The 14,470-nt window shown below is 30.1% G+C and overlaps 1 long non-coding RNA gene across 1 annotated transcript; it reads right to left on the reverse strand.

Annotated features, from left to right (window-relative positions):
• Positions 1 to 5,700: 5,700 nt before the first annotated feature.
• Positions 5,701 to 7,972, reverse strand: LOC124887353. The gene is made up of 2 exons (XR_007044913.1): positions 7,595 to 7,972; positions 5,701 to 6,152 (listed from the first exon to the last, which is right to left on the reverse strand). It is a non-coding gene; the product is annotated as an uncharacterized LOC124887353 (long non-coding RNA).
• Positions 7,973 to 14,470: the final 6,498 nt, after the last annotated feature.

Consider the following 14,470-nt stretch of genomic DNA (forward strand, 5'->3'; position numbering starts at 1 on the left):
AAAATGAAGATGATAATGAAGTAGAAGATGATGATAGTGAAGCAAAAAATGATGAATAAAGCAGCAACAACAATGAATAACAATAATCGTGAAAAGAGAGAAAACAACAACGGATGAGAAGAAAGAGAAACACACCTTTTTTCCTCTGTTTCCTGTTAAATTAACTAACATTTGGATCAAAGTGTAAATTAAAAAATTTGTGGGTTATTTTCAAACTTTTTCAACTTTCTTAATCCATAGTAAAATAATTATCACCTCCACTTAATTATTAAGACTTGTGTCACCTACACCTCACTTTAAAACTCTTTTATCACCTACAACTCAAAGCCCCAAGTAATACAATATCATAAGACATGATAAACTTATAAATTAAATCTTGGAGGTTATGGACATGAACACAATGGGAGTTATGAATATTATTAAAGATAAAAATTAAAGACGTGAATCATGTGTAATTACTCATTGTAAATATACTTAAATAATAAAAAATAAATACTTACAATATGAAAAGATATTTTCATTTTGTAATTAGAAGAATGGAAAATAAATAAATAAATAAATTTATTAAGAGTATATATTAAAGAGATGTGAGTTATAAATGATTACTCCTTTCAATTGATATGTGAAGAGATTTTGTTGTAAATAAAAAAAAGACCAATGAAAGAAGAAAAAAATAATAGATTTTATATATATATATATATATATATATATATATATATGATTAATAGAGTTAAATATACTGATTTTTTAAATTTATTTAAATATATAAATAATTTTTTTCTTTTACTGTATAATTAATAGAGTTAAATATAGTGACTTTTAAATTTTCTTTAAACACATAAATATTTAAAATAAGAAGAAAACTCAATTAATGCCCAAAAAAACCATAGATTTGGATGTCTCAAAGGCATGCCACATAGGATAGGCTAATATTCTCCTTTATATATACTTACAATATAAAAAGATATTGTCATTTTGCAATTAGAAGAAGGAAAAATAAATAAATTTATTAAGAGTATATATTAAAGAGATGTGAGTTATAAATAACTACCCCTTTCAATTGATATGTGAAGAGTTTTTGTTGTAAATGTTCCTTCATTAATAAAATATTTAATTGTAATAAATTAAGTAATTTATTTAATTTTACAATAACATAACCAATTTAAATAAGAAAAAATGGCCAATAAAAGAAGAAAAAATAATAGATCACACACACACACCCCACTTCACTTTCATAACTTTTACTTTAATAATATTCATTAATCTTTAACTCCACATTCCTCATATTCATAATTTCTAATCTTAATAATCTTCATTTACTTCTATATCTCTTCAAGTTCATAATAAAAAATAATTTACTTATAAATTTTAATATTTTAACAAAATTTTCATACATTTTCATTTGGTCACAAGTGTTTATTCCTCTTCGTTTTTTAATTAAAAAACACACTTGATTCAAAGGTATGTTGCATGTTTTGTTCTCCTTGATACTCTTTAAAAAACTCTTTAATTTATTTTTAGAATACAATTGATAATTTATTTTTATCACATTATTTAGAAATGATTGGTTTATGAACTTATTTTTTTCAATGTTTATGAAAAATAGACCAACAATTGTTATTGTCTGAGAAATTAAGTTGTCAACCTGGCATTAAAAAATAACAAAATCAAAATGATGAATATAAAAATGTCAGCAGAAGTACCCTTTTTAGAAAAAAAATATTGAAAACTTCACAAAGAAAGAAAAAAAAAAACAGGGAAAAGAACTAATAATTTGAAACATTAGAATTTTAAATGATTGATTACTTGACGTAGATAAATAAAATATGTTAAAATTAAGAAAGCACATCCAAATACATAAAAAAACAAAAAAGTGAAATATTTTTTACCTTCGTATACTTCTTTTCGGTCACATGTTAGTTAATTCGTAAACCAAAACGATGAAGAAGAGAGGATAACCTTGAATGAGAGTCTCCATGAACTAAATATAAATTTATATAAGCAAAAAGAATAGTTAATTATGAGTTAAAGAGGAAAGAAGAATCTTATAATCAACATAAGACAATCAAATTCTTCCTAAACTACAAAGAGAATCAAAGATGAAAAACAATCAAATTCTCTTATAAAAACTACACAGAGAAGCAAAGAGAAAAAATCAAATTATTTTTTAAAAAAACTATATCATAGAAAACATAAGTTAAAGAGGAAAGAAGAACCTTGTAGTCAACATGACATAATCCAATTCTTTCAAAACTTCAAAGAAAATAAAACATATTAATCAAAGTCTCTAAAAACTACAAAGAGAATCAAAGAGAAAAATCAATTTACTTTTTAAGAAATTATATCATCAAAAATTCAAACAAATAATATTAAATGTATAATACAACAAAAAAAATTATAATTATATTAGACATATCAATTCATTTTACCTTATAAATTGAACGATGCAAAAATATCTAACCATTTGATTATAATATCTCCTTGTAATATGCAAAATCAAATAAGCAAATTAAAACATTAATCAACCAAAGAGACAAAAGATGAAAAATATGGAGAAATAAAAGTAGAGTAACCATTATATAGAGCTTAAAATAATTTTTTATTAGTGTGATTTTAATGTGTCATAAACTTATATAATAAATAATTAAGGGTTATGAATATTATTAATATCAATTAAGAAGATGATTTTGTAAAATTAAATAATTAAAAAAAATCAGAAAAAAGATAAATAAGAATGGAGGCCATAGAGAGGTGTCACATCACCACCTCTACGACCTTCCTTTATATTATATATAGATATTAGTTTAGATATACGCGCCTCGTGCATGTACCTCAATTTAGTGAGTTTAATTTTATAAAATTATTTAAAATATAAAAAGCATGACAGTCTTTCAAAATGTTTATTGCATTTTTTATTTGTTAGCATCTTGACATTAGGACGACTTTTAGTTATTATCCAAAGTAAAAATTAGTCAACCGAAAAGCACATATATTAGTTTAAACACAAGAAAGTTTATAAAGAAGAGTATATTCTCTTTAGTCCTTTCTTGAGCTATTCTCTTTCACTTTTTCGTCTTTCTTTAATCTTCTCAATCTCTTCTTTCAACTCCTCCAATTTCATATCAACACAATTATCCTTTTGTTTGAATTATTTAGGTTGGTTAGCTTTTTCAGAAGCTTCCTCAACTAATCCGTTCAACCCTAACATTTATATTCAGAATTTTATAATAATAGGTAGATAGATTAAACTTGATTTACAATGAATAATGTACTTGATTCACTTTCAAACTTAATTAGTAAGCTCAAAATTGAAAGATTCAACTATAATCCTAAATTTATATGTTCATTTTTTCAAACAAAAGTTATGCATATCAAGATTCATTTGGGTATGATTAGGTTTGCGGAGAAGGAATTATATTCTTTTGAGGAGAGATTTTCTTTTTCTGGTAATATAGTCAATATTTAATATTACTTAAATAATAGGGAAAATGTGAAAAAACCATTTTGTCTAAAGCGGAGTTTTTTAATGAAGGACAAAAAGTTTAAATCACTTTTCTAAGGGGCTTCACACTTTTAATATATTATAGATAGATTATAGATTATAGATTATAGATATAGATTATAGACAGATATATTGATTTGCTTAAAAACTGACGAGCCATGAAGAAATTTTCAATTTTTTTCACACGTAGTTTTACACTTTTACTACATATTTTCTTCATTTACTGTCTTTATGTTGCATTATGAAAACTTACTTCGTGTGGGTTGAGTTCTGTTGTTCATAAAACTGTGTTTATACAAATGTTCTTGGTTAAGAAAAAAAACCTACATATAATTATTTCATTGACATACATAAAATATTATTTCCATAAATTTTCAACAAATACTTTACTACATATTACTACTATTATTGGCATACATCCATGCAATAATGAAAAAGAAACTCGCAAACCACATTTCGATAAACAAAAAGAAAATTTTAATAGTAGTCCGTTCACTAGGGTGTTCACGATTTGAATAAAAATCGACCAAAATTTAAAAATCGATTAAATAAATCAACCTTTGTTTGATTTGATTTTACATTTAAAAACTGATGATGTATGATTTTGTTTTGATTTTGTTGAAAAGAACCGAAGAAATAACCGAATATATGCGTGTATTTAATGAATAATTTTAAAATTTATATATGTAGATGTACAACATGTTACTATTTTATTATTGGCAACATAATTTATTTTTTCCATAAATGTAACCAAGAAGATTGTCAAACAAACTCACTGTTTTAGTAACAGCAGAACTCAACCTACACGAAATAAGTTTTCATAATACAACATAAAATATGTATGAAAAAATTAAAAAAATTCTTCTTGTTTCGCCAGTTTTTGGGGAAAGTATAAAAAAAAGTAATTTGTGGAAATGGGGTTTGCCCCTTTTCGGGCGAACCCCTGGATTTTATTGTTTTAAATAACATATTAGACGGAAGTTAACACCATCACTGAACAGTTCGCCCAAAAATGATGATCCGTTTTGGTACATCTTTAAAGGGAGAAGGGAATGTCCGTTTTGATATCTTGTGTTGAAGTGTCCTTTGGGCTCCGGACTCAAAGACCGACAAGCAAGGTACTGATCCCCCAAAAAGATGAACAAAAAGGGACAAAGCTAATTCACCAGAAATGTATAAACTTGCTACCAGGTTCATCTCTCTCTAACCAGGCACAACCTAGGGGATGTGGATTTAAGCACAAAAAAGTAATCATATATTGCAGCAAATGCTGTCACGAGGAAAGAAACGGGATGAAAACGATAAGTGCAAATAGCTAAATGCATATGCAGCAGGATCAACAAGTGATGACGATGAGGTGCACATCTTTTCCCTCCATCCCTCTGGAGGCATCATTCTATTTATACATATAATCTTTACTCTCTACGAGCAATTTTGTTTGTTCTAGTGTACCAATTGTACAGGCACAAAGCAGGATTCAACTCCGTTTTTTAAAGGGGGAGTAAATAAGAATTGAACTCTTCTCGGCCAAAGAAGCTACACATTACCAGAGATGGGAAGGTGTAGCATGCAGGTTTGACATATCCATCACCGTAACCGATGCAACAATGAGGGGGAATAAAGGACCTCCCCACCCCCCGGGACGGGTACTGAGGTTGGGTGGAGTAGAACACAAACTGAAGCCATAAGCACAAAAAGTATCCAACTGGGAGGTTGGAACTAACTAAATATTTGGGGACAGCAGATTCAATGGCAAATGATATTGCCAAGAGAGGATTCAAACGACACTGAGTTGATAAAGAATAAGGCAACCAGAAACAAACACTCAAAGAAAGAAAACAAGGACAATGAACAGGCATAACAATTGAAATTGCTGATGCTGAAGAGAGGATAAACCCAAAAGAACATGTAACTGAACTACGAATCATATTTCACTACATAAAGAGGATAAATTATGAAGATTGAAGACGAGTTAATACAGAATGACATATTACTTGAAAACATATAATGGCTAACTACTGGTATTTCAGTCTTCATAGATCACCTGGTTATGACTATATATATGTGTGTGAGAGAGGGAGAAAGAGGGTGCATGCGCGCTCTTGAACCAACATGTGTTAGAGAGGGATGGAGGGAGAGAGTAGAACAAAACATTGTGTTTTGTAGAAGCAATTGGTAAAAGGAAAGAGACAGATATCTAAAAGGAATTACATTTATTACAGTTCCTTTTTACAGCAGTAATTCTGACAATAAGAACATGTCAATGAAAGATATACAATGCCATTCACAATAGGTAGGAGGGAGAATATATTAAACCAAACAACTGCTTCATAGGCACACCGACGAAACAATATAGATCTACAGACGAATGGTGCACATAACCGCAGTTTTGAAATCCAAAGGGTGATGAAAAGGTGGCTTTGTCGTGACAGACCTCCATGACTTCTTCCTAGGATGATATATTTGTAGAAGAATAGTTGCTGACCTTTTCTGCTGCCTTAATCTTTGACACTCGTTTGATTTTACCCCATTTAAATGACTCATCACATGCAGCTCTCCGTCCAATGCAACAAAGCCAACTGATGATTCATCAGATATTTTTCTTGGCAGACTTGTTTCCTTTATCCAACTGTTGGAAGCCATTTTATACCTAAAAACGAGCAACGGACCAGAAAATGTGAGATAATACACACTAGACCTTCATGCCGGCACGGACATAATTGACAAGATTTCCAAGTATTGTGTAACTAACAGAGTATAGGAGGTAGCCACAGACAATCAGACCCTTAAAAAATTGTTCTAGCTAATTAGGTTTGAATGTAAATTGGACGAAGCAGATGTATATGCATATTACCAAGAACTCTTTTTCTTTCGAAGAAAAAAATCTGAAACTCAACATCAAAAAACCCAAAGTTTCAAGTTCTATCATGAGCTTTAACAGAAAATACACCGATACATTTCTAATCTAGAATCTTTCTAAAAGCTGTATACTCTGAAGACTTTAACATGATAGTATTGACCACTCACAAAATAAGTAAAATTTTAAAAGAAAAAACATTTGAAATACACCCAAAAAAATATACTCAAAACTTAGACGAGGTAATTTTTTTCCAATTTGCTATACCTTTCCTACATAACAGTATCTGTTTGTATCTTCCATGAAGGATACACCATTGGTGCGCCCAACAAACATTAATTAGAGAAACCACGGAACCAGACAAGCTACAGTCAGATCAACCACTTAATCATATCATACTCCTTAAAAACAAAAACAAAAGCAAAAACAAATTTAGACACATTCCTACATAAATATTACGACTCATATACAAAAAAATTTCTATATTATAATATGAACTATGTGCTGTTCTTCACCAATCTGATAGTTAATTCAACATTATGTCGCACCGCTATGTCCATTATTCAAAATGCCGTCAAAGCTGAATAAATTTTATAAATTAAATGCAATAAAACAGGACAAGTGAGCATTCAGATAGACACCTGCACACACCTATACTTGATAACTGTGTTTCAGGTAGATAAACGAGAAATGTTTATTCCTTGTAAAAGAAGTGAACTGAATCTATTTCACTAATGAAATTAATTATGTATAATTTCCGCCAATCCTTTTCTTGCTCATAAGTGTACCCAATGAAAAATCTACATGATGTCGAGGAATGATTAATCGGTTGCCATCAAAAACCTTTCAAACCCACCAATGTGGTCATCAGTTAACCAACCGTCTGACTATGAGTCATAAATCAAATCAACTTTCCCTTATACCAAGTCCCATTGACTAATATGGTGTTCAATAGAGGAACCAACAGATTATTGCAATCACAATAAGGAAAAGAAGAGGCTAAATACCTAGATAGCCCCTTAAAGTTGGCGACTTTTGTAAATTAGACCCTCTAAGTTTAGTGACAAAAGTGTCTCGTGAACACTCGTACCTACTAAAGTGTGTGTGTCAATTAACGTTGCTGTTGGAATAATAAAAGCGCAAATTAACTAATGACAGATGTAACTTTTTATTGAAAAATTTCACATGGTAACTATATTTTTTAAAACATTAAATTCACAAGAAAGAAAACATACACCTTTCTGTGCTTCTTCAACCTCACGACCTCCCAATTCTTACTCTCCTGCCTTAATTACACTCCATCTAACTTCTAAAATCATCACCAAAACAGATCATCACCGCACACTCCACTACCGTACATCATCTTTTCCACTACTATTTTTAGCCTCATTCATGGAAAATCACAATCTCAGAAACTCAGGGATTCACTATGAGTGGTGCTTTAACATTGGAGAGGAAGCAAAGACTAAAGAAAAATAGAAGAGCAAGGAGAAAAGTCACCAAATTGGTTCAGGAGATGGCTAAGAATCTTGTAGTTAAAAGATTACATAAACCTCCTCAGGGTTTTCTATATATTTATGTATTTATTTAATGTTCAATTGGTCAAATATTTTAGAACATATTTTCTCCAGGAAAATAAGCTCCTTAAAAATGAAAAAAATAATTTTCCTAATAAAAGTAGGGGTGGGCATTCAGCTTTTTGGTTCAAGTTTACAATAATGTCCACCAAATATCAAATTAAAGTAGTTTGATTTGATTCGATTCGACTCGATCTTTAATTTAGGTTCATTGATACTTATAAAGAATGTCAACAATAAGAAAAATAATAAATTAAAAAAATAGTTTTCTTGATATATTAAAAGTGACAAGTAAAATTGAAGATACATAGTAGACAAGTATTAAAAGTGAATAGCAAGCTTGCTAGAAAAATAAGTCATGTAACTCCAAAATAAGCTACACATTTTATTCTTTACTAACCATGATTAATAATTATTAATCACTTTTATTACTCATTAATCATTATAATATACTCTTTCTTTCGTATGATAAAATACCATGTATTATTAATCTTCATCAGTCTCATTCATGAGCTTCTACCGTTAAAACTTGTGAGTTCAATTGCTATACAAAATTGACCTCTTGAATAGAGATTACTGGTTTCTAACATACCTTGATTATGGGTATCTTTCAATATGAATCAGATCTTTCATTTTGGACTACATAATTCCTTTTTATAAGTTTCATTTGGAGGGTTAAATATTCTTAAGATTGTTGAAAATCTTATGAAAAATACTTGATGATGAATACTTCTACGAAATTCTCATAGCTTGAGGCATGCTAAAGACGTTATTCATAAAATATTTCACCTGATAAAGGTGGACTCAACAAGCTCTTCTATATAAAACTAGGAGGACAGAAACTAATAAAAATTTAGTCAAAAAAATTTAGGAAAAGAAAACAACAAGAAGAAGAATATTGCTCTCTATTTTCCCCTCCCAACCATGAGTACATGAAAAAGTTTTATCGGAAAATAATTATCATATCTAATCCTTTGCCAACAATTGAAAGAGTAAAAACAATTAAGGTATTGAAGATAATGCATATCACATAAAACTCGCACTTGTCATCATTGCAATTTTGCGCCAAGAGGACAATGTGTGTCCTGATATTCATGAATGCTTTAAAAAATTGTCATAATTTCATAGGAGTGACACCACTCCATATCGGTCAAATAATCAAGTGTATTCTATAGAATAATACAAGTATGTCTAAGAGTATAACTCAATCTCACTTTGACTTCAACATTGTACGATATTGGTACATAGAGGAGGGACATAATTTCATAATGCTTACTTGATCAACTAATGACTTGTTGTTATCTATATCCAATGACATAGATTGTTTTACCATCATTGTTTATCTTCTCAAATTGTCAAAAGTTCCACTCTCATTGATGTTTGTCTTAGTTTGTGAATCGATCAAATTTACTTTTGACATGACAATTTTTCTTGACAATCATAATATACAAATATAAAATATGTTGATTTTATGCCAATTAAAATACTCACTGAGAGGTCTCTTAACCACTTAGTCTCCTCGGCAACCTATTTCAAAATTCCAATATGAATCTCGATATCTGTTGAAAGAATCAAATCAACAAAGGAAAAACGATAACTATAGGCATATTCAAAAATCATGTACTAATATTTTTTTTTAACATTCCCAATAAGTAGCAAATTCTGATTTTATAGTATCACTAAGGTTACATTTAATCACTTATGAGTTTATTTCATCTGAATAAAATGTAGTTAGAATAATTGTAATCTTCTAGTGCAAAGGAAAATTCGCTTTACAACAACAAAATTATAAAAGTTATCATCAAATTATAAAAACTGAAATATATACTTTTGAAACATGAAGCTATTGTTGCGTACATTTGATCTTTACTTCTACTTGGGAGTTCTCAGAGAATTAGGTGAAGACGAGATATAAATGCTTTAATTTAGCGTCTTTCCCTTGGTAAATGAGAAGAAAAAGTGTAAAATATCTCTTTACATTCACTGGGTAACTTTTTCTTGTTTTAGCAAAAACTCATTCTTGTTGGAGTCTTTTTCGTTGGGAATGGTCTAATAAAGGAGCTTTGGTGGAGTCTGTACGTTGCAAATTCATGTGGGGAGTCATTGAATTATTGCAAAAATATTATAAATCAAAATAATTAAAAATTTAAATTATTTTAATGATTAATTATCAAAATTCTATTTGTGTTACATAAATTGAGATAAAAACATAACATATAGCACGGAGCTTCAATATGTAGTTTATACATTAGAAGCAGCATGAGAAGTAGTTGGTATCAACTTAGCTTGTTAATGACATTTAGTCATTGCTAGGCCCAAATAAATTAACTAAAATTTACATAAATATACATCTTACGTTATTGTTATTACATAATATCCCATATAACAAACTAATTACAAATATCCCAAACTATTTACAAATATCTTAAATTTTGTACTTTCTATCTCTAAAATCTTCATACATACCAAAACAACCTTTGTACATCACTAATGCTCCTTAATATATGCCTACAATCAAGGTGCTTAAAATAACCATAATCTCACTATTCAAGATTTGAATTAACGATCTTCTTCTTCAATACCGCAATAAGTGAAAGACAACATAATTTCCCAATCCATTTGCCGGAGAACCACGTTGCCGGTGCCCCCTCCAATCCTTTTTTATCGGCGAACCACGCTGGTGGTGGTGGTGGTTCTTAGATATTATCCATTTTTGAAGGATGAACACGACCTCGGTGAACCACACCGGTGGTGTGGAGATTCTCCGATGTTCTTTAAGTAAGAGCATTGTTATACATAGCTATAGTATGTATAGCGGTAAAGTCGCGAAATCTTCAAGTAAGAAAAAAGTTGAAGGATTAGCACGACCTTGGCTTTCAAAGATTTTGTCATCTTCTTTTGAATCTATATTTTTTCTCGATTTTATTGCTAGCTTAAACATTGTTATGCATAGCTATGTTATGTATAGGGATAAAGTCTCTTTCTTTACGAGGTCTGCTCTAATTTCTACTCCATATATATTAATACGCAATCTATATAGTTGACCCATTTTGTAATTATACATGCAAGGGTTATGTATAAGAGTTGTTAGTGGGATGTAATGTATGTGGCTTGAAGTATTCTGATCTTATACATATAAGATTTATCTATAATGGGATTGTAACGTGACCCGATCGGGGGCCTTATCGTAATGGGCATCCTAAGTTCAATGCCAAGGCCGACATCAATACCGATCTCGCCCATTCCAATCGGTAGAAGCACCACAAAGCCTCTAACCAAAAGAGTAATATAATTCGATTAGGACATGTCCCTAACATAGCCAAAACCAATATCAGAAATAAACCAAAATGTCTAAAAGTGTCCATAACATGAAATAGAGTTTTTCGAAAGGATAGAAGCTCACCACTTTAGTCCAAATGTTATCCCCGAGTCAATCACTATGTAGGAGGAGTAGAATGGTCGGTTCCTGCATAGCGTGGGTATACAACTGTCAGTAGATGAGTTAACGGATGAACTCTAGCATGATATCAAGATAAGGATAAAATAATGCTATTTTAAACCAAGTAAAACCATTCATATGCACACAACCATACATGGTTATATATATATACATAACCATGCCAGGAAAAGAAACCGGGTTTAGCATGCATTTAAAACCTTTACCTGAGATGTGTGACTTTGTTGTTCTAAACTACCCATGGGCTATAAAGGTTTAGCTCCCCTTGCTGAAAGATCCCCAATGTGTGTAGCCGCGCGACCAGGGAAGAAAACTTTGGGATGACTAGCACATCCCCCAAAATATATTGTGACATCATGCACACAGTCACCACGACCAACCTTATATCGGCAAATATGAGTTTCCAATTTTGGTCCCCCAGGACCTCCACCTTCCATGGCTTTATTACACATCCCGCCATTAATGCGCAATTAAAACTAATTTTTAAATAACCAAATCATTATTCATTTATTAACCAAGGACATAAATATTGGTATCACCATTCCAATCCTTACTTGCAAGTATTATCCATAGCCAACCATATATAGGTTTAAGGGGACTTTCAAGTTTCCTTCTATTTACCATATCAAACCACTTGTTGAATACCATGTACTCGTCAAGCTTAACCCTTTAGCCATTTACCTTTCCAAACTATTTAAATCATGCATAATTTATTTACCAAGTTTTAAAATAAGCAAGAGTTTCACTAAAAGTAGTCAATGCAATAGACATATCTTTATAAGCATTTTGTCAAACATATTGGGGGCATAATATGACCAAAATCAATTCCAATTACCAGTGAAACATTCTCATGTAATTCAATTATCCAAAACCACCATTACTGCATATAAAAGGATACTTAAAACCATGGAAAACCATAACCAACCATTTAATATCAAAACCCCCAAATCATATTTGAAAACTAAAATTATACAATCAGTGAAATCATGGAAAAATTCATAAAAACCATGCCTTTAGATAAAATTAACAAAAAGGGGAGAGAATATTCCTTAAACCAAGATGATGATGGAAAGAAACCACCAAGACAAACCCCAAATCAATCCTCTAGTTAAAACCCTAGCTTCCCTTGCCCAAAAGCCTTTGAGAGAATTTTAGAGTGTTTAGAAGAGTTTCTAAGTATAAATAAATGGAATAATAGGGTAAATAATCTTCCAAGTAGGTTAGAAGTTGTGGGACCTTATTAGGATAAGTGGGGAAATATCTAGAATAGCCCCACTTAAGTTGTACCAAAATCCCGTCACAGGGATACCACTAATTAACCCTTACAAGTCGTACCATTACAATACGAGTGATACTCTTCACTCGTACCCTAGCCTTAACCTTTGGATCAAATATGTCCAACATACCACTCATTCAACCAATTTGTATCCAAAGCATACGAGTCATACCCCTCATCCGTACCCCTAAAAGATTTAGACATTGTCCATCATATGAGTCTTTGGTACTACTCGTACCCTAGCTTACGGCTCATGGTGAGCCACTCGTACTCATATCGAACCTAAGTGAGTAAATCTAAGATTATGTGAAGGATCCAAATGATCTGTCACCAATACGACTCGTACCCCTAAGTTATATCCATTCTAGTAACCAAAATTTATCCTACCAACCAAAAATGGTCAACATATGGCTGGACCATACCATCTGTACTGCAACATACGACTCATACCCATGAGTCATATTGGGTCCAGAGATCAGAATTCAGGAAATTTTCTACGGTAAAAAAATCAAGGTATTTCAGATTGTATGTATTATGCAATTTATATGATTTGCCGTAATGTTATATATTTCATATATAAAACTATTATTTACTGCTACTATTTTTTACCTTATACATTCCATGTTAACTTTTTATATATAGGTTTATGTTTATCTGTAATTACGTTTTACCTTATATATAAGCATGCTATGTATAAGGTTATGGTTAACTAAAGTTATGTTCTAAATTATACATTTGAGGTTATGTATAATAAAGCCAAATTTATATACATGTACGTCTTTTTACTTATCAATATAAGCTAAAGTTTTGGTGTTAAATTCTCTGAAGTTCAGAGAATTGCGATGTTCATATTGTTGATAAATTTTGACAAAAAATAAATCTTCAAGAATATTAAAATTAATTGCTTGAGAAAATAGAGAAATTTTGATCAATGAAATTTTTGTGTTGTTTGAAGTTTTTTGAATTTGATTTCTGATTTTAAGAATTCATTAATCCCAATTACAATAAGTGGCATTAATTGTGTAACAAATTAAAGGCGTCGGATTTTTTTTCCATAAATAACATTAAAATAGTTATTTTATATACACAGATTGTAATGTATAATAACAATCAGCAATGTATAAGAACATGAAATATTTGGGAGAGAGAAAAAATAAAGGCTAAAGTCATCGACAGACCCTCAAATTTATCCCAAAAATTCACTTAGACCTCTCAACTAAGGCCTGTACCTATCAGGCCCTTAACCCACCCAAATTTTGATCCAATCAGGCTTTTTTTGTCAATCAGCTAAAATCTAAAGTGTGTGATGCACACATACGCTGATGTGGCAAAAACAACCAATTAAAAAGTGATACTTGGCATTGAGGATCCAAATTATTAAAAAATAATTATAAAATTATTTAAAAAACAAAAATAAAAAAATGATTATTAAAAATAAGTTATAAAATTTAAAAAAACAAATTATTAAAAAATAATTAGAAAAATTATTTAAAAATAAAAATAAATTTAAAAAATTTGAAAATAAAAAATGGCATTGAGGATCCAAATTATTAAAAAATAATTATAAAATTATTTAAAAAATAAAAATAAAAAACTAATTATTAAAAAGAAATTATAAAATATTAAAAAAATAAAAATAAAAAATGGCATTGAGGATCCAAATTATTAAAAACAAACATGCAATGATCTTTTAAAACATACAGTGATCTTTAATATACAGTGATCCAAACATAATTTTTAAAAAGAAATTATAAAATTTTAAAAAAAACTAAAATGAAAAACTAATCCCAACCTTCCCCCA

Source organism: Capsicum annuum, chromosome 9 (genome assembly GCF_002878395.1).
Source record: "Capsicum annuum cultivar UCD-10X-F1 chromosome 9, UCD10Xv1.1, whole genome shotgun sequence".
NCBI classification, from domain to species: domain Eukaryota; kingdom Viridiplantae; phylum Streptophyta; class Magnoliopsida; order Solanales; family Solanaceae; genus Capsicum; species Capsicum annuum.